This window comes from Tursiops truncatus, chromosome 13, assembly GCF_011762595.2.
Source record: "Tursiops truncatus isolate mTurTru1 chromosome 13, mTurTru1.mat.Y, whole genome shotgun sequence".
NCBI classification, from domain to species: Eukaryota; Metazoa; Chordata; class Mammalia; order Artiodactyla; family Delphinidae; genus Tursiops; species Tursiops truncatus.
The window spans coordinates 39,408,955-39,430,682 of NC_047046.1; the positions used below are offsets into that span (position 1 = coordinate 39,408,955).

Genomic DNA, 21,728 nt, shown 5'->3' on the forward strand with positions numbered 1-21,728 from the left:
AATAGTAAGTGTTCATTATAGAATATTTGGAAAATAAGGAAAAGTATAATAATTAAAATTTTTGAAAAACTCATAGCTTTGACATCCAAAGATAACCTCTATGAACATTTTGATGCCTACTTTGTGCTGGTGTGTGTGTGTGTAAGACAACCTTGGGGGCATACCACGCATACAGTTGTATACCCTGATTTTTATCATTTACTATTTTATTTGGAGAATTTCCCCACACTATACTTTTCCCCATCTAAAAATCATTTTAATTGGCTCATAATATTCTGTTGTATGGCTGCACTATAATTAATTAAATGATTTCCATTTTGTTAGACATTTAGGAACCACGTTGCTACTTATGCCTTGACAAGCCAATATGAAGACTGGTTTTCCCACTCATAAAAAGGAAGCAACATCATCCTGAAAGAAGCTGGCATTTCCTCTTCTCTGCCCCTAATTATCTCTTAGCTGTCTTTGGTTTCACACTAACTGCATTTGAAGGCTTCTCCTTTTGTTATACTGACGAGTAGGAGTGAGAAAAGAGACCAAGGCGTGGATAATTATTAAATTATTTTATAGATATATTTTATGGAATCTTTTAAAGGAATTATTAATTATTAAATGGATAATTATTAAAGTGACCACTTGGAAGAAGCCTTGTTCTTGTTCTTTATAAATAGAAGGTCACTGCTGACATATTTAAGAGCACATATACATATTTATTTATATATATTTTAGAATATATCTAAATGTATGTATGTATGTGTGTATATATATACATTTAGATGCTTAGAAACCGCTGTTAAGTGAGTGATGAATTACGAATGCTGGAGAAGGATATGGTCGAGGGTCTGATTTATTTGGGGGTGCCCATTGGGTCTTCTTGTTCCTTTTGTATTTTTTCGCAGAAATCAATGATTTGGAGTGGAATTGGTTCAGAGAAGTCTTTACAGCACTAAAAACTGTATTTTTTTATTAAGCACATTTATACTTTTGCTATATTATCCTATACCATAGATATTTATATGTAGATAGAAAAACAATAATTATGACAGAACATTATAAGATTGGTGTGAGGATTAAATGAGATGGTGCATAAAGGATTCAGCTCAATGACCGACTAACTGAAAATACGCCGCAGGTGCCGTACGCTATTTGTATCAGCACCCTTATTTTCCTTTGAATGGGGCTTTACAGCTTACAAAGAATTTTCATACACATTTGCTCTTTTAGTTGTCACAGCACCTCAGAGAGGTAGGCGAGGATGAGGATCTTTCTTGTCTCAAAGTCCTTCTACTCTGCAGCTCACGATGGTGACTGGTTCGTTTGCTGACGGCCATGTAAATGGCCAGGCTGGACTGAATCATTACAGACTATGACTTTGGCAAAAGCAGATAGAATGAGTGGACAAGCTTGGCAAATCTCTCTCTATTCTAGCAGAGACATAGGCTCCAGACGCTGTACTAATAAACCATTTGATTTTAGGCAAGTTCCTTAAATCACCCTCAGTGTTTGGCCAGAATCAATAATAATGATAATAATAATACCACCGTACTCTCGAATCTAGGGCTAATGTTATAAGTACAAAAGAAGATAAAGCCGTCAAAATTACATCTTTTTAGGAGTGGAACTTTTAAAAGTATTCTTACAAGACTTTTCTAAACAATGCTGCACTTACTAATTGAATATAACAATCTAAGCATTCCTTTGGAGTGTCTGGCATGAGCATTGAACACCCCCTTCCTTCTGCTGGGTCTGCTTGCAGCCCAGGTACACAGGGAGACTTCAAACTGTTCCTAACACAGATCTATACTCTTTTTAAACACTCTTCTAGAAGCAAGAAGTTGGAGGGGAGTTACATTTCAGGGGAAAAAAATCCAAGGGGAGAGTCATAATTCAGTGAGAGGCTGGCTGAAAAGTTGAATCCCAAGTCAAGTTCATCGCTCCCCAAATAAACTGAAGAGACCCAGGGGCCTCAGAGTCAATGGTTTGGCACTTATGAGTGCTCCAGGTCAAGCTTAGTGTTTACATGGTTCATCAATTTGTTTTCAAAGAGCTGCCCCAAAGTCAGCAGGGTTAATCAATTCTAACCATTGGGCAATCAAATAGTCAGCAAAGGCATCCCACGAGGGTACGAAGGAAGAAGGCAGGACAGACCACGTGATTGCCCCAATCATTTGAGAACCAGTCATGACAGAACCAATCATTCTGATCTCCCGCTGCCGGATTACCACTCAACCATTACCGGTCTCAACATGTGTTCCCCTTATTTTCAAAATACTTTTATAGTCACAACTGAAAAGCAATCTCTTTGGCTTCATTTAGTGCTAGGATGGGAACTGTAACTCGAGTACATCAGCAGAAGGACATACCTTTTCCAAATTAGCAGGATAGGCAAAGAATAAAACAGGAGGGCTGGTTAAAGCACAGACTCAGATTCCCAGCCTGGTGGAGAGCTTTTCGGGGAATGCTAAGAGAGGCAGAAATAGAAATGATATTTGGATGCTGTTAAACTGTATTAGAGAAGATGTGGATGTCAATTTCCTGTTACAGATCACCAAACTAGCACAGAGAAAACTAGCACAGAGCAGCAGTGAGACTTGCATGCTCCAAACAGCTGCTTCAAGTCTCCCTCTGCTAAAAACAGAACATCTGATAAATTCTTGACTTGTCTTGGCATTTTTGTCTCAGAATATAGAGGAAGCAAGGAAGTTAGCTGAATCAGAAGGAATGTGCAGGGATGTGGAAGGGTGGAGTCCTGGAGAATTAAGCAAGTGTTTCACCTTAACCATTGTTGCCTTTGAAACACAAAAAGATATCCCAAAGTTTATCTAAAAGCTGCATACAATGAATGATGTCTGTAATTTGCTTCAAAATTATCTAATGGCACAGGAAGTGGGTGGAGGGTGGTAGGTAAGGGTATAGAGAAAAACAGCATTGTCTATGAGCTGATAATTGTTGAAACCAGGTGATAGGTCCATGGGGGTTCATTTTGCTATTCTCTCTATTTGTGTATGTTTGACAATTCCCATAATAATAAGTAAAACAAAATAATATATGACTCATTCCAAAGCAAAAATAAACCCTCCAAAAGGAAGAATAACTTAAAGGTTTGATGAGCTTTCAGAAAAGAAACAGTCTATTGGCAGACGCACAAACAATCCCATTCAGGGAAGAAGTGTGTGATTTTGGAGTGCTGGGTGGCTAGACAGCATCGAAAACCATGTGACTCGACCAGGAGCCATTTGGAAATTGGTGGAGGCATTTTTGCTTGTTGTAATACCTGAGGGCAATGCTGGTTCTCAGTGGTGGAAGGCCAGGCATGCTGAAAGTCCTTTAATCCAAGGACCATAGAATTGTTTCCCCAATACCAGTTGCGCCTCCACTGAATTGATGAAACCAAAGGAACTCTTCTATTAACCTGACCTTAAGAGCACATGCCCATGGATGGGAAGAATAAATAGTAAAGGATGAATAACAAAGACCCACATGGAATTGTAAGAAAAGTTCCAAGAAAGCCAAAGATTGCATTATTAGACAATTGCCAAGATTCAAAAGTCAACACCATAATGAGGTACAGTAACAATATAACTTTTGCAGGTTTCAGAAAGAAGATAGAATTTCGTATAATCTAGAAAAGGTAGCACAAATGTGGTTAAAAGAGAGCTGGAGAGCAAAATGGTAAGAGGGTAAATCGTGAGAAAGCACCACCAGGAACTTATGCCCAGACCCCAGGGAGGCTGTACCAAGACCATTCACCTGGGAAAACTCAACCCTCGCCTTAGGCTCTGGGAGCCATCCTGTCCCCACTCAGGAAAATCTAATAAACCACGGGTCAATGGCTCCATTGGTGGGTGAGCAAGACTGACCACTGGAAATAAAGTTCCTGGTCTCGCCTCTCACACTATGGATCAGGTCTTAACTTCAAGGAGCTTCTAGTCTGGTTTGGGGAAACAAGATATGTTGAAACAACAATTCTGAATGTCAAAAAAACACCACAGGGCTTCCCTGGTGGAGCAGTGGTTAAGAATCCGCCTGCCAATGCAGGGGACACGGGTCCGAGCCCTGGTCCGGGAAGATTCCACATGCTGTGGAGCAACTAAGCCCATGCGCCACAACTACTGAGCCCGTGAGCCACAGCTACTGAAGCCCGGGCGCCTAGAGCCTGTGCTCCACAAGAGAAGCCACCACAATGAGAAGCCTGCACACTGCAATGAAGACACAACGCAGCCAAAAATAAATTAATTAATTAAAAAAAAGAAAAAAGATCGTACCATCCTTATAAAATGAATTAGTATGTGAAATAACTTTAAAAACGAAACAGAACAAAAAAACACCATAAGATTAAGTCCTAAATGAGTTGCATAGATGGTTAACAGCATAAGTCAAGGAAAGGAATAGCTGTGGCTCAAGTCAGCAAAGGGGTGGAACAAAAGGGGATGTAACCCTGATCTTAAAAGAGGGGCAGGTTTTGAATAACCGTAAAAAAGAGAGAGAGTGCATTTGTGGCAAGCACAGAATTGGGGGGCAGGGAAGAAAATGAACAAAGGCCTCATCCTCTGACCACGTCCTGACTTAGAACATAGAAACCCTACCAACTTTCCTAGCAGGTGTGTGCTTGGACTCTGGCCTTCTTGTCTTTCTCAGCCCCTGGATATTTCTGGGCTCTGGATTTCCATGGTACACCTGCCTCTGACTCATCACTGCTCAGGCCTTTGGGTTTTCCTGTCCTCTGGCCTCAGATCTCTCCGATCTCTTCTGGCCAATTGCCTCAGTGCCTCGGCCTGATACAAGGGAGTGTCACTGGTCACGCTTGGACAAACGGCTCAGACACATTACCAAGAAACAGAAGGAGCACAGCATTTTACCTGGAGAGGGAACTGAAATCATGGTCTTTGGATGCTTTCATGTAATCAAATCCAAGGGAAAAATCTGTCCAAAAATGTTCTCTTTTCCTCTCTAGGCTTTGATACATACCTTTCTATTTATTCATTTTTTATTTTCTAAAAACTGGCACCAGACCTGATAGAGAAATTGTATTAATTCATCATGAATGATAGACTGGAATGTTTTAGAATAATATTTACTAAATTGGTGGTAACTGAATCAGTAGCAGTACGGTATCTGGAATCAACTTAAAAAAAGCATTGATCCCAGGTTTTCCAGATCAAGATGGCAGAGTAGGAAGACCTGAGCTCACCTCCTCCCATGGACACACAAAACCTACAACTACATAGAGAACAATCCCTGAGAATGACTTGAAGACTAGCAGAAACAACTTTCTACAACTAAGGATAGAAAGAAAAGGCCACAGTGAGACAGGTAGGAGGGGCAGAGACACAGTCTAGTCAGAACCCAAACCCCCCGTGCAGCCACCCACAAAGTGGGAGGGATAGCACAGCTGCGGAAGCCCCCCTACAGCAGGGGACCTGCGCTGTGAAGCCGAGCCCCCATACGGCCTGACTTTGAAAGTCAGAGGGCTTACGTCCGGGGGAGCTGGAGGCCTGTGGGAAACTGAGACGCTGATCTTGAAGAGCTTGGGCACAAACTCACTGGCTCAGAGGCCCAGCGCAGAGGCAGCAGCTTGTAAAGTTCCCAGGTGATTCACTGACTAATTTTAGGGTATGTGCTGGAGGGGCGGCGATCTGGTGGAACCTTCTCTGGGACTGAAATGCTGTTGGGCGCCATTTAAAAGATTCTCCTTCCACCTAGCTGGCCTGGGTGGGTACTACGTCTGTCATTATTCATCAAACTAGCTAACTCCATGTGTCCTGCCCTGGTGTTCCCCTGAGGACCAGCCCTGCCCAACCTGCCCACCCCAGCCGGCCCCTCCGAAGTGGCTCCTGCCCTCTCCCACCCGGCAGGCCACCCTGGCCAGCACCAGTGCCCACTCCAGGGGGTGGCTCCCGCTCCAGGAGGGGCCAGCCCTACACAGCAGCATGCCTGCAACAGTCACGGCCAGGCACTGAAACACTGGGGGCCAGGACCGCATATCAGCACACCTGCAGCAGTTGTGACAGGACCTCTCAGCCAGCATGGCTAAGAACCAACCCTGCCCACCAATGCACCTGTAGCAATCACGGCCCAACCACAACAGGAGGGCATACACTGCCCACACAGCCCACTGGAGCATGTGGCTCTGATGACAGGGTGGGGGGGAATGTGCCACAAGGCCCCACAGTACACCTACTACATAAGACCACTCTTTCAAGACCTGGAGATGTAGCTGATATACTTAATACATAGAAACAAACACAAAGGGACTTCCCTGGTGGTCCGGGGGCTAAGGCTTCATGCTCTCGATGCAGGGGGCCCAGGTTCAAGGGTTCGATCCCTGGTCAGGGGACTAGATCCTACACGCTGCAACTAAGAGTTTGCATACCGCAACTAAAGATCCCGCATGCCACAACAAAGATCCTGCACGCCACAACCAGGATCCCACGTGCCACAACTAAGACCAGCACAGCCAAATAATGAAATAAATATTTTTAAAAAAAAAAGAAACAAACACAAAGAGTTAGTTAAAATGAGGAGACAAAGGAACACCTTCCAAATGAAAGAACAGGCCAAAACTTCAGAAAAATAACTAAATGAAACAGAGACAAGCAATTTACCAGGTAAAAAGTTCAAAGAAATAGTCATAAAGATGGCCACCAAAGTTGGGAGAAGAATGGATAAACTCTGTGAGAACGTCAACAAAGAGATAGAAAATAGAAAAAAGAACCAGTCAGAACTGAAGAATACAATAACTGACATGAAAAACACACTAGAGAGAATCAACAGCAGAGTAGAAGATCCAGAAGATATCAGTGATCTGGAAGACAGGGAACTGGAAATCATCAGATTGGAACAGCAAACAGAAAGAGAATTTTTTAAAATGAGGATAGTTTAAGGGGCCTCTGGGACAACATCAAGTGTACTAACACTCATATTATAGGGTCCCAGAAGAGGACAGAGAGAAAGGGACAGAAAACCTATTAAATAAATAATGGCTGAAAACTTCCCTAATGTGGTGAAGAAAACAGACACCCAAGTTCAGGAATCACAGAAAGCCCCAAGCACGAGGAACCCAAAGAGAACCACACCCAGACACATTATAATTAAAATGTCAAAAGTTAAAGAGACAATCTGAAAAGCAGCAAGAGAAAAACAACTAGTTACATACGAGGGAACCCCCACAGACTACCAGCTGATTTTTCAGCAGAAACTTTACAGGCCAGAAAGGACTGGCACCATTTATTAAAAGTCCTGAAAAGAAAATACTCACAACTAATAAAACTCTACCTGACAAGGTTATAATTCAGAATTGAAGGAGAGACGGTTCCCCAGCCATCCTTTAGCAAAAGCTAAAGGAGCTCATCACCACTAAACTGGCCTTACAAGAAATGTTAAAAGAACTTTAGACAGAAAAGAAAAGGCCATAACTGGAAACAAGAAAATTATGAAAGAAAAAATCTTACTGGTAAAGGCAAACATATAGTAAAGGTGGTATGAATGTTAAGAGACAAAAGTAGTAAAATCATCTATATTTAAAATGATTAGCTAAGCGACACACAAAGTAAAAATGTGTAAAATACAATGTCAAAAACATAAAATGTGCGAGGGGGAGTAAAAATGTAGTTTTTTTAGAATGTGCTCAAAATTAAGCGACCATCAACTTAAAACAGACTGCTATATACATAAGTTATTTTACATGAACCTCATGGTAATCGTAAACGAATAGTCTATAACAGAGACACAAAAAAATAAAGAGAAAGGAATACAAACACAGCACAAAAGAAAGTCATCGAATCACAAGGGAAGAGAACAAGAAAAGTAAGGAACAGAGAAGAACTACAAAAACAATTCGAAAATAATTAAAATGCCAATACATAACATACCTATCAATGATTACTTTGACTATAAATGGACTAAAGGCTTCCAATCAAAAGACATAGAGTGGTTGAATGAATAAACACTAATCTGAAAAGGTATCTGCACACCTATGTCCACTGACTGACAGTAGCCAAGATATGGACACAATATGTGTCCATCAATAGATGAATAAATAAAGATTTGGAGCTATATAATATCTATATCTATATACACAATGGAATATTACTTAGCCATGAAAACAATGAAATCTTGCCATTTGAGACATGTGTGGACCTAGAGGGTATTATGCTAAGTGAAATAAGTCAGTCAGAGAAAGGCAAATACTGTATGATATTACCTATATGTTGAATACAAAAAACAAAACAGAAACAGACTCATAGATACAGGGAACAAACTGGTGGTCACCAGAGGGGAAGCATGGGGGGGTTGGCTGACATAGGTGAGGAGATTAATAGGTACAAACTTTCAGTTATAAAATAAATGTCACAGGGACGTAATGCAGAGCATAGGGAATATAGTCAATAATATTGTGATAACTCCGCGTGGTGACAGATGGTTACTAGACTTACTGTGGTGATCAATTCATAATGTACATAAATGGTGAAACACTAAGTTGTACACCTGAAACTAATATAATATTGCATGTCACCTATATTTCACTTAAAAAAAAAGAAGCTTACAGTCCAGCCAGAAAGGCAATCCATGATCGTGGAGAAAACACCATATAAGTTTTTAAATGGGAGTTGGGGGACTTTGGTCACAGAAAGTGCTATTTATATACAATATTTTAAAATTTAAATAGATGTGCAAGTTTTTTTTTTTTTTAAGCATTGTTTCATCAGCTCCTTCAGCAGTTGGTAAATCTAGGCGAGTCATGCTACAAACTGTGACCAAAAAGACCCTGCTGTGTAATTCATGTATCTGCTGGGGCAATAATACTCATGACAGGCTGATATAAATGACTGTGTTCCTTCTAAACGTGATATTTTTTTAATATATATATTTTGGCCGCACTGCACGGCATGCAGGATCTTAGTTTCTGGACCAGGGATCGAACCCATGCCCCCTGCAGTGGAAGCGCAGAGTCTTAACCACTGGACCGCCAGGGAAGTCCCCTAAATGTGATTTCTTAAAACCTCATATATCTTTTTTGCCTTCATTAAGTGACTGACATTCACAGTTCTGTCTTTAAGAAAACAAATTTTTTCTTCTAAAAATCAGAAACTATACTTCCTAGTAAAAGGCCCAAGTAGACACAAATTACGGCAGGGTTGGCTACCTAACAAAAATGCATTAAAACACAGTGCCCATGGTGGCAGATGAGGTGGAGGCAAACAGATCACTGCTTTTTCTTTGTTTCCTGGCTCTGCCAACACAATGTTTGGGTTCGTGGGTTGGTGCTTATCTGAAATCATGTTGACACAGGCATGAATGTTCTGAATTTTTGAAGGATAAGGGGGTGTGTGTGTGTGTATGTCTGAGGCTGTGATTGCTATCCTTGCTGGAGAACATTTCTCTTCATGAAGAGCTTTTGAGAAGCTGTAAAAATTTCACAACCTAGATACTTGATAACAACAGCATGTTTTTCTTGGGAAAAACAACTGGCAACTCAAAGCAGTTGATAATGTTTATGTACTACTGTGGAGCAAAAAAACACTCTGGGGCGGGGGTGGGGGAGACTAGAGAGTTTCTATGAAGACAGAGTTTTCTAGACAGTTTCTAAGAAGACCACAGCTTGGACACATCACTTTAATGTGTTGATGACTGAGTTTTTAGAAAGCCTGTACTCAGCTCTTTATTATGATCTTTTAATTTTATTCTGTTCCACATTTTAGTAGATTATGAATTGCTAATACCAACATAAACTGATGAAGGAATTTCTCCTGAATGCTAAACGAGAAGGAGTACTTTTCTTTTCCATAGAGTCCAAATAGGGCACGAGATCATGATTCTAGCCTAGCATTTTCTACATCAAAGGTTCTTCAAGCAGTCACTCAAATGTCTGTTGATCGATCATTATGCAAAAAGCAGATCAAAGACAAATATTAAAATGAATTATGATGTTCAGGCTTATTCATACCCCAAGCACATGGAGTTTTACTCATTGAAAGCAAGTGCGCTTCTCTCTAAAATACTATTCCGGTTTCTTAACATTCTTCAGCTATGTTTAGAGAATATGTTGTCAACTCATCTTTGCATAGTGAACACACTTTGATTCTAAAAAACATAAATGACAAATAGAATGTTATTTTTATATAGCATAACAATATGTGAAGAACTTTGAATGTGAGGTACATATCATCGATTTGTGACAACGGCCCCTGCTGGACCTGCTTTTTCTACACTGGCTGCAGAAAGTGGATGAACAAACCGGGACAGTGCGCAACCTCCCCTGGCCAGGCTGGGAAAACATTCCTCAAGTATGTGGTCTACGGCCCAGCTGTTTGTCCAGCGTCACCAGCATAGCCAGCAGGTCACTTCTGGATCCCAGGCTGCTGAGTCTCTCCCACTGTTGCCAGAGCCGGGACAACAGGGCAGGCATGAGCCCTACAACACGGTACAGCAGTTAACAGTTATTTATCTTTAAAAAAAATAAAACAACCCTCCCCAAACCTCAAATGAACTAATAGTTTTATCAAACCGGCTGTTTAAAACCATCTTCTTTTATCTGCTTGTCCAAGAGTGAAAAAACAGACACAGCCAGAAGGCTATTAATTGTCCCTGCCTGCTCTATTCGAAACCCCAGTGTTCATTGTTTCAAGGTTGCAGAATTCTCAGTCCCCAACAAAGAACACTTGTAACAAGGTGTATTGTTTCCACTCATACCACTTCTGACACCAAATGAGGCGGGTTTTTTCCTCTGTACCAACAGATTTTCCAGTTCTCATACCAGCTAGGTGTCCTACAATTCCATTCCATTCAATTCTGACACTAACTCCACTGAATTAGTGCAGACCCCACAGGTTTAAGGCTCAGTCTCACAAAACCGCACTCCCCTTACTTCAGAGGCTGGCCGTAGTCCCAGGTTGTCACAGGTACTTCTGACCAACAAGCTATAAATTTGGTGGTTCTTACAACCTCTTCCTCAGGTTTGATTATTCACTAGAACGGTTCATAGAACTCAGGTAAACTTTACTATTTCCGGTGTACGATAAAGACTTCAACTGAGGAACAGGCAACGGAAGAGATGCATAGGGCAAGGTATGGGGGAGGGATGCAGAGCTTCCACGCCCTTTCTGGGTCTGCTGCCCACCCCCCACCCCCACACCAAGATGCGTTCACCAACTCAGCAGCTCTCCAAAACCCATTGTTTAGGGGTTTTTATGGAGGTTTCATTGCGTAGGTGTGATCGATTAAGTCATTGACCATTGGTGGTTGAACTCCGTCTCTAACCCCTCCTTTTTCCCCATAGGTCCATGCCTCTAACCATAGCTTGGCCTTTCTGGAGACTAGCCCCATCCTGAAGCTACCTAGGGGCCAGCCAAGAGGAGCCTAATTAGAACAAAAGAGTTCCTATCGCAGAAGACCTAAATAGACATTTCTCCAAAGAAGATACACAGATGGCCAACAAACACATGAAAAGATGCTCAAAATCACTACTCATTAGAGAAATGCGAATCAAAACTACAATGAGGTATCACCTCACACTGGACAGAATGGCCATCATCAAAAACTCTACAAACAATAAATGCTGCAGAGGGTGTGGAGGAAAGGGAACCCTCTTGCACTGCTGGTGGGAGTGTAGATTGATACAGCCACTATGGAGAACAGCATGGAGGTTCCTTAAAAAACTAAAAATAGAACTACCATATGACCCAGCAATCCCACTACTTGGTATATACCCTGAGAAAACCATAATTCAAAAAGAGTCATGTACCACAATGTTCATTGCAGCTCTATTTACAATAGCCAGGACATGGAAGCAACCTATGTGTCCATCAACAGATGAATGGATAAAGAAGATGTGGCACATATATACAATGGAATATTACTCAGCCATAAAAAGAAACGAAATTGAGCTATTTGCAGTGAGGGGGATGGACCTAGAGTCTGTCATACAGAGTGAAGTAAGCCAGAAAGAGAAAAACAAATACCGTATGTTAACACATATATATGGAATCTAAAAAAAAAAAAAAAAGGTTCTGATGAACCTAAGGGCAGGGCAGGAATAAAGACACAGATGTAGAGAATGGACTTGAGGAAACAGGGAGGGGGAAGGGTAAACTGGGACGAAGTGAGAGAGTAGCATTGACATATATACACTACCAAATGTAAAATAGATGGCTGGTCGGAAGCAGCTGCATAGCACAGGGAGATCAGCTCGGTGCTTTGTGTCCACCTAGAGGGGTGAGATAGGGAGGGTGGGAGGGAGACACAAGAGGGAGGAGATATGGGGATATATGTATATGTATAGCTGATTCACTTTGTTATACAGCAGAAACTAACACAATATTGTAAAGCAATTATACTCCAATGAAGATGTTGAAGAAAAAATAAAAAGAGTCCCTGTCATCCAGGGAATTCCAAGGGATTTAGGAGCTCTGGGCCAGGAACGGGTAAGGAAGACCAAGTATATATTTCTTACTGTAATCACACAAGGTTTGTTACTTTTATTGATTCAGAATAGAGAGGAACAAAAGCCATAACTCCCTTCTTCTTGCTTCAATACCCCTGATCTCACGTGCAAAGCTTTCTGACAGATGAAAGCCAGCCACGAGAAATGGTTTTGTTTTAGGTGGCATTGCTTTCGAGAAGCCTCCTTCAGCTTCCCTTCCCTTCTAGCTCTTGTAAGCCAACTGTCTGTTGATTGGTCATCATGCTAAAAGCAGATCAAATACAGGTACTATAAATGGGTTAGGATGCACAGGCTTATTCAAACCCCACGTACATGGAGTTTCACTCATTTAAAGCCGCCCTTGGTCCACAGATCAAGGCTGTTTTTCTCACTGTTGCTGGTCTTCCCATTGGTCACCAGCTCCCAGGAGTTTCCCCTAGGAAACTGCCGTGGCCCTTTGGCCACAGGAAAGCGGAGTTCAGACTCTAATGGGTCCAGCAAAGTCGGGAAACCTACCTAAGGGGGACGAAGGGAGAGAAGATGCCCCTACCCTCGAATTATTTCTACAGAAACCTTGAAGTCTCCTCGCTTCCTGTTCTTCCCCTCCCCCACTCCACGTTCACCAAAATGACTCATAGATTCTCACCTAAAAGTGGTTATTTCTGAATTTTACACGACAGTAACTTCTAGAGAATGTACATTCGCACATACATTTTGGGATACCTTTTTCTCAGAGTCTTTCAAATACTTCCAACTACGTGAGTTGCCTCTTCTAGGTTCTTAAGACAACGTGAATTTTAAGCTTAGCTTATCAGTCCCCGCCCCAAGTGTCAGTGAGAACTGAGAGGAACCAGAAGTGAAAGACCCTGGAACAGATGCGGGCTTTGAACCTCAGCAGGGCTGGAAACATTCCAAGAGCAGATGTCACAGTCCTTCCCCTCAAGACCTCCAAAAAAAAGCAACGTGAGAAATAAAGCAACTGTGCCGCCAAGGCCGAGCCCTCACACAACTCCAGGGGGCACCATTCATGGGAAAACAGTGTGAGAGGTCCCCTGGCGCTGTGCAGATACTGGCCTCTGAGAACAAGAATGCTGTTTTTCCACAATGTGTGTGTCGCCTGAGACACACACCACGGGGGGCTTCCTGGGAGAAGGGCTATTTCCTGTCCTGGGCACGGAAGCCGCTCCACGAATCTAAGAGGATGTGGCTGTCGGTAAATATGACTTAATTCTGTTCCTCATCCACCCAGAGCCCTCCCTGAGGACCTCCGCTTGTACTTTGGAAACAGCCCAAGCTTTGGAATGAGGAATTTTGAAGGCTGGTTCTGCTGCTCGAGGGCTGCACAGCCCTCGCTAAGTTACTCGCCCTCTCTGTGTCCGGGTTTCTCATCTGTCTGTCTGGTGAGTTAATAGTATCTAATACTTGGAGTTATCACACCCATTAAGAGAATTCTCCCTTTCCCGGTAGACTCTGGGCCTTTGTGGGTGTTAGAGAGAATGGCCAAGGTAGGCTGGTTTGATTTACATGGGAAAGAACAGAGAGTTGCTAGAGAAGAAGAAGGAAAAATCCATCGGATAAAAGATGAGAAAAAGGAGAGGAGCAAAGAGCTAAAGTAGGCCAGTTTGGGGGGAAATCGGGGAGAGTGTGGAGGAAAGGAAGAGAGAGATTCATGGTTCATATACGTGAACTATATTTAGAGAGAGACAGTTGGGGGACAGTGATTATTAAACTGTCCTTTAACATTTTTTAGAGATAACTCAGTTGAATAAGCAAATAGTTTTTATCACAGAGGTTGCTGAAAACCATTTCCTTCTTCGGCTTGTCCAAGAGTGAAATAAGGATGGAAACACCCAGAAGCCTATTAAATTAATGTCCCCTCCCTGGCTCCATTCTCACCCCCAGCTATAAACACCAGCAGGTCAAGGACTGTAACACACCACACCATGACAGCTCGTGGGCATGGCTGCTGGCACAGGGAAGATGCCAATTTGATGTGTCATTGAATGTATGGTCTTCTGTGCTGTTTCCAGTTTTCAAGCCCAAAGAAGGCTGAGAGAAAATTATAGCCTCCTTTGATTTCATTGTCATGGGCCATGGGGTCCCAGGAGGTGTGATGTGGAGCTGACCACTCTCTGGGAACCTCAGAGATGAGCCATAAACCTTCTAGAAACATCTGTACAGAGCTCATTTATGTCATTCAAAGCTTCCTGAATTCAAAAGAAACCACATAAAAAGTCAGCAAAACCACTTGTGCATTTTAAGACATTTCCTGATCTCTTATACTAGCAATAATAAAATGGAAAAAAGATCCCTTGGAGCAAAGGAAACGTTTTTGGTTGTACCTGTGGGCAGGTGGTATTCTGCATTGTGAATTGACGGGTTTTTAACATTTGATGCAAGCATCTGAACACACATATTATTAAAACGTCTTCTTTTGCTCTGTCGTATAAGAGTCACTTGTTTTAGTGGTCCCCAAAGTGAAACGGGGTGGTTTTATATAGGGCTTATATTTGGAAATAGAGTCAGAGGGATTCATGAAGGCTGAATCAGTGGCGATGTTATTTTTTAGTTTCAGAGACTAAATCCCATCAAATTTCTTTGTCTGATTTTTGTGTATCCTCGTAAACCTGAGAGCCAAGTAAAGGAGAAAATCAGTAAACTTTGCTTTCCTCTTGCTATCCAACTTCTCATGCCCATTTCATGTTTACTTTGCCACAGAACGTTTTAATTCACTTAAGCTCCACCCCCACGTGCAGCGGACAGAACTAATTGTATCATCCCTTTATTTCCATCAGGAGCAAATAAAGCAAATAAAGCAAAGCACTTGTCCATGAAACTGAAATGCTCCTGATGGGGTTGCAGATGCATTTAGATTAATGAAACCCTCCACTCACAGATCCTTGCACATGACGGAGGACAGGAAACCTGACATACATTCGCCAGCTCAACAGAGCGCAAAGCGCCTATTCCCACAGTCTTAAAGATTTACTGCAGGACAAGCTGCAAATACAAACATTCACCAAAATTCCTTCCACCCTCACTCTATTCTCAGGAGAAAATGGGCTCTTGTAAATGTGTACCCATGGCACCTAGAGATATTTTCAAAGGAAATAGCCAGAACTGGCATTCCCACCCATACTGCAGGGGCAACTTCCACACCACTTAAAAGAAATAATGGTATTTTTTTCCTGGATAGAAAAGAACGCTACTGTATAAAGTTGTTTTGCTTTGTTTTGTTTTTGGTCGCACCACACAGCTTGCATTGCTTGTGGGATCTTAGTTCCCCGACCAGGGATCAAACCCGTGCCCCCTGCAATGGAAGCACAGAGTCCTAACCACTGGACCGCCAGAGAATTCCCTAGAAAGTTTAAAAACACAAAAAAAAGAGGTGAGAAAAAATAAAATCACAGAATCCTAAAATTTTTGATGTAAATCTTTCCAGGCTTCTTCTATGCATGTTTTTGATTATGGAAATATATATGATGAAAAAGAAAACAATTCTACATTTGCTTGATAAATTGAAACTTTAAATTAACTATGTAACAGGAATATGTTCCCACTTCATTAAATATTATTTCATATCAGCACTTGAAATGGCTATATAATGTTGTATCACAGGGTGGTGCTATGATTTATTTAACCAATTTAATTCCAATTGCTGGACATTAATCCCAATTTTCTGCTATTAAAATCAGTACTTCATGAAGTGTCTTTGTGTACAGATCTTGGCAAACCTCAGCAATAAATTCTTTGGCATAAATTGGGGATGTTGAAATGCCGGGTTACAAAGCATGTCCATTTTAAACATCAATTTTCAGTCTTCCTAATCATGCCAACATTGCAGATTATTTTAACAAAAATAGTTTGCCAATTTGATAAAAGAAAAATGTTACCTCAGTGTGGTTTTCCTATGAATTTCTACGATTGCTAATGAGGTTAAAGGTTTTCTTTCTTCTGTTTATTAATCACTTATATTTTTCTTTTTGTTTTGAGTATTCATATCCTTTCCCTAACTAAAAAATGTTTGTCTTTTTCTTACTGACATAGATGACCTCTTCCAATATTAAAGATAGTAACTTTTTGTTAATATACTGACAAATTTTTCCTGGCTTTCCATTTGCCTTACTTGTATTTATGATTTTTTTTAGATGTACAGAAGTGTTTCATTTTTATGCAGTAGAAACTATCAGTTTTCTCCTTTATGTTTTCTGACTTTGGCTATATAGGTTTAGAAAAGCTTTCTCTAAGTCCCACAGACTTTTGTCAAAAAATCATAATCATGACCTGTCTTGTGATAGCTTTTTCATTGTTGGGCAAGGTATAAATAGTAACTGAAGGCTGGGACCAGCTCTTATGCTTACTTCACCCTTAAATGTCCTGTATTTAGTAGATCACAATCCATTCACCAAAAACATGTTTTAATTGAGCACCTACTACATTCCAGGATTATTAAATATAGATGAGACAGACACTGGACACAACTGCTTCTTCATGAATTCCACCAGCACACATTGCATAATTAACACATGTGAACAGTGCAAAGATCAGAGCAGAAAAGCAACAGTGATGAATCCAAAAAAAGTCCCTCTCCCTTGAGAAATTTATAGTTCAGTATACCCTGGAGGAATTAAAGAGAGGTAAGATTTAAAAGAGACAGATATTTAAAAGAGACTGAAATACAAGGAAGAAAGTATAAGTACCTTGTGAGATGGGGAAAAACTCAGTGTTCACACAGTGTAAGTCAGGGAGGGTCTGTGGAGAAAGTATCATTTGAAGCGAGCCTTATAGGTTGAGATGAAGGAGACATCATTCTCTTCTTCCTGCCGTCAGAGAGAAGAGGAAGCAGGCACATTAGACTCAGTTTCCCTCTGCAGTATTAACACACAAAAAAAGGGGGGGGGTGGAATTCCCTGGTGGTCCAGTGGTTAGGACTCCGCGCTTTCACTGCAGAGGGCCCAGGTTCAACCCCTAGTCAGGGAACTAAGATCCCACAAGCTGTGTGGCCTGGCCAAAAAAAATTAAAAATAAATAAAAACCAAAATGTTAAGCAGCCAAATATGCCTGTAATCAACCCACAAAGCCTAGAGGAGGGGCTCAGTGAGGGGCTTAGGAAAAAGAGTTAGCATTTCTTTATACTGTCTTTTGCATTTACATTATGCTTATGGAATTTTTTGGTGTACGGTTTTCTTTTTTATGTAGTTAAATCTTCTTGAACAGTGTGGCAGATTATACTTCCCAAGGATGGCCGCACCAATGTATATCCCATTATATATGCTCCTCTTAGAGTGTGACCCTAACAGGCTTCATGGAAAGGTAGAGTCTGTGTTCCCTGCCTCTGTACTTGGGTGGACCTTCCTAACTGCCTCAGCCAGTAGAATGTGGCAGAAGCGCTGCTGCATGACGCCCAAGGCTAAATCCTAAATGCACTCCTAGCTGGCTCTCCTCTCTCTTGGGACACTTGGTCTCTGAACCCAGCCACCACATTTTGAGGAAGTACAGGCCACATGGAGAGGCTGGATGTAAGTGTTCTCACCAACAGCCCCAGCTAGATTCCTGGTCAACAACCAGATGAGTGAATGAGGAGTCGAGGCTCCTGCTGTGATTTACATCTTGAGATGTTTACTGTGCCTTCTGGAGACTTGATGGAGGTGAGGACTACAGGCCAGGAGTGGAAGCAGGGAGACCAGTTAGGAGGCTATAGCAATAATCCAGGACAGAGAAGATGCACTTTGGGTTTGGGTTATACCAGTAGAGTAGGTGAGAGGTAATCCTATCTGGGAAATGTTTTGAAAGTAGAGCTGATGGGGTTTGCTGATGGATGGGATGGGAGTTGGGAGAGAAAGAGAAGAGTCACTGACTATGTCTAGATTTTGAGTCTGAGCAGTTGGGTTTCAGTGTCATTTATTGAGATGAGGACACCTGAGGGAAGGGCAGCTTTGCAGGGCAGGGTAGGTCAATCGTTGCATCTGGGACATGTTCTACGAGAAGCCTGTTTGACATCCAAGTGAAAAAGCTAAATCAACAGTGGGATACGCGAGTCTAGAGCTCAGAGAGAGGCCCTAAGCTGGAGATAGAAACTTGGGAGTCATTGGCATACAGATGGTGTTGCCGATAGTACTGCTATATAAGAAATGACCCCAAAACTTAGCTTAAAACAGCTATTTCATTTACCCACCAATTCGTGGGTTCGAAATTCAGGGCAGGGCACAGCAAGAGTGTTTAGTTTCTACTCCACAAATCTTGGGTCTGAGCTTGGAAGACTCAAGGGTTCGAAGCAACATGAATCACCAGGAAGTGTCTTCACTCACAAATCCGGCAGTTGAAGCTGGCTGTTCACTGGGACCTCAGCAGGGGCTGTCAACTGGAACGCTTAGAGTGGCTTCTCCATGTGGCTTGGGTTTCCTTGGGGTAGCTGGACCACTTACATGGCAGCTCAGGGCTCCAAAAGTGAGTGTACCAGTGAACAAGGTGGAAGTGCACCGTCTTTCCTAACTTAGCCTTGGAAGTCATGCAGCATCGTTTCCACCTCATCCTCTGGGCTACCAGAGAGCTAGAGCTTGCCAAGACTCAAGGTGGGATGGGGAGGGTGGTGGATATAGATCCCTCCTCTCCATGGAAAGAGTGTGAAGACCACGTTGTAGAAGAGCATATGGGATGGAGATACTGTTGTGGCCAACTCTGGAAAACACAATCTGCTACAGATGGTATTGATTCAGGGCCTCGTAATTGGATGACATCACTTAGGAACTGAGTGCAGACAGAGAGAAGAGGTCCCGGAATGAACCCTAGGCCTCAACATTTAGAGACTGGGAGGAGGAGCCAGTGGGCAGAAGCAAGCCTAGAGCAAATGCTGTTTCTTGCAGGGCTGCCACTTTCTGCTGAAACTCCTTAGGGAACAGGGTCGGAACATGTTCTTGCATCAACTGCAAGCCGGGGCCAGAACCGGCCCTCCCCCAGTGGGCACTGCCTGGAGGCTCAGCTGAGCACAGCTCCTCAGGCCCCCCAAGACGATCAGGTAGTCAGTAACTCTGGGTCCTGCAGGTGCTCAATCTTCCGTAACACAAGGCAAGGTAGAGAGGGTGGTGGACTTAGACCCCTCCCCTGTAAGGAGGGGAACCCCCAACCCTAGCCAACCCACCCTTTTGGAAAACCATTTTTGCCTCTTCTTCAAGAGCTGAAGAATCCTCCAATTTACTCAATTCCAAAGAAAATTTAACATCCATACAGTAGCATCTGGATTGAGATTCATTTGACTTCAGTTTTCTCTAAGAATTAGCGGGTGAAGGTTGTCTTACATCTTGGAGAACTACCTAAACTAACAGACCACCTCCAGGGAACTACACTGCCAGAAGTTCCCTAGATGGCAGGTCCCAGGAGATAATACAAAAGAATTAAGTTCCTCTTGACAAAGACCCTGCTATAATAGTTAAACGGTCCATGTGTTGGAGTTGGGAATTCTGTTATTATATAAATGTCTTGCTGAAATGGGTCTGACCTCTACAGAGATTCAAAAAGAATGAGGCACATTCCTTTAACGTTATTTTTGCTCATGCAAACGATGCCCTATTACACCCAGTAATGCTTAACTACTAAGTTAAAAGCAAATACATAGCAATTTGGACCACTCCAGGGTCGCTCTCACTGTTTTGTGGTTTTATGTAATTCGAATATTGTATACAAGAAGACTTGACCTGGAGCAGGCAGCAAGAAATATGTAATTAGAAACACTTCCCAAGGAAATTATAGTGACAAGTGAAGGCTTGAGGATTTCCGCGGGAGCCTGGAGCTGCAGATATTCATTATAGGTACTTGGGAGGCTCAGCTGCCCTGCTGAAAACCGTGTCTAATTGCTGTGCGGCTGGATGCAGGCATGGAGGACAGCCCAGAGCCAGGAATTGTGTCTATGGCAACACGACGCTCCATTTTTAAACTTTTCATTGCGCAAGAAGAAATTGCTTAGGTTTTTTTTTTTTTTTTTTTTCTCTTCTGCTCCCTCCCCATTTCAGAGTTTGTACCAGCAGGGATTACCCTCCAGGTCTAACATTTCCTGGTAGCTAATGCTAGCTGAGTTAGGTGCCTTTTGCTTTACCTCTAGCGTTAGCAGCTCCAGCGGGTCATTAATTACTGCACCAGGAAGCATTTTCCAATCAAATTATTGTTTAATCAAAACAAAAGAAAATGAATGCTTGTTGCTGTCAACAATGATCAACTCTCCCTAAGAGTCTAAAGGGGAATGCTGGAGGTTTTCCACTTACGGAGAAGTGTCCCTCTGGGAGGGAGGGTCAGTTAAGAAGGCCTTTGTCTAGATACAGTGAAGTTGCCTAAAGTACAGTTGAGAATGCTTCCCTGTGGGCGGAGAGGAAGCTGACCCCCAGGCAGGAAGACCCAGGAAGCTGATACACGCACCGTCCTGGGTCCCCAGTCCTTCTGCTTTGTTAGTGTCCGTATGACCTTGCTATTAGGCTAAATGCCCCAAATGCTTCTACGAGAGTGTCTGAGGGGAAAGACTGCTTTCTGGAGCAGTGAATAAGTGAAATCCACCTGCACGATAACAGCCACACTTCCTGAGTGCAGACAGCATGCCCTGTGGCTTACAAACACGAGTTAGTGACCCTCGTAATTCCCCCCCACCCCTAGCACATCATTATCCCCGTTTCACAGATGGGAAGACTAAGATTCAGACAGGTTAACCTGGCCAAGATGCACAGCAGCCTGGTAAACAGCAGAGCCCACACTTGATTCGTAGTCTTTCCGTCAGCACCTTCCCTCTTTATTAGCTTTTAAAATTTTATTTGCGCTAAAACACACGTAACATAAAATCTACCGTCTTGACCGTTTTTAACTGCAGTCCAGTGGCATTACGTGCATTCACACTGTTGTGCAGCACCACCGTCATCCACCTCTAGAACGCTCTGCAACTTGCAAAACTGAAACTGTCCCCATTCAACAATAACTCCCCATCCCCCCCCTCCCCAGCCCCTGGCAACCACCATTCCACTTTCTGTCTCTGAATTTGACTTCTCTAGAGAGTGGAATCAGACAGTACCTTTCTTTTTGTGTCTGGCTTATTTCACTTAGCATGATGTCTTCAAGTTTCGTCCATGTTGTAGCATGTGCCAGAGCTTCCTTCCTTTCTAAGGCTGAATAATATTCCATTGTATGTATGTAACACGATTTTTTTTGTCCCTGCACCCATGGAAGGACACTTAGGTTGCCTCCACCTTTTGGCTATCGTGAATATGCTGCTGTGTTTAACTGCTAACCACTAAGATACATAGAGACTTGGAGAATGAGTCTTAAAGGAAGG

General features: G+C 42.5%; 1 long non-coding RNA gene across 1 annotated transcript in view; it reads right to left on the reverse strand.

Annotated features, from left to right (window-relative positions):
* LOC109549203 (uncharacterized) overlaps positions 1-21,728 on the reverse strand; it is a 99,946-nt gene that overhangs the window by 61,496 nt on the left and 16,722 nt on the right. The window contains exon 3 of the long non-coding RNA XR_012325349.1: positions 17,122-17,241. This is a non-coding gene — a long non-coding RNA (uncharacterized lncRNA). The remainder of the gene's footprint in view (positions 1-17,121; positions 17,242-21,728) is intronic.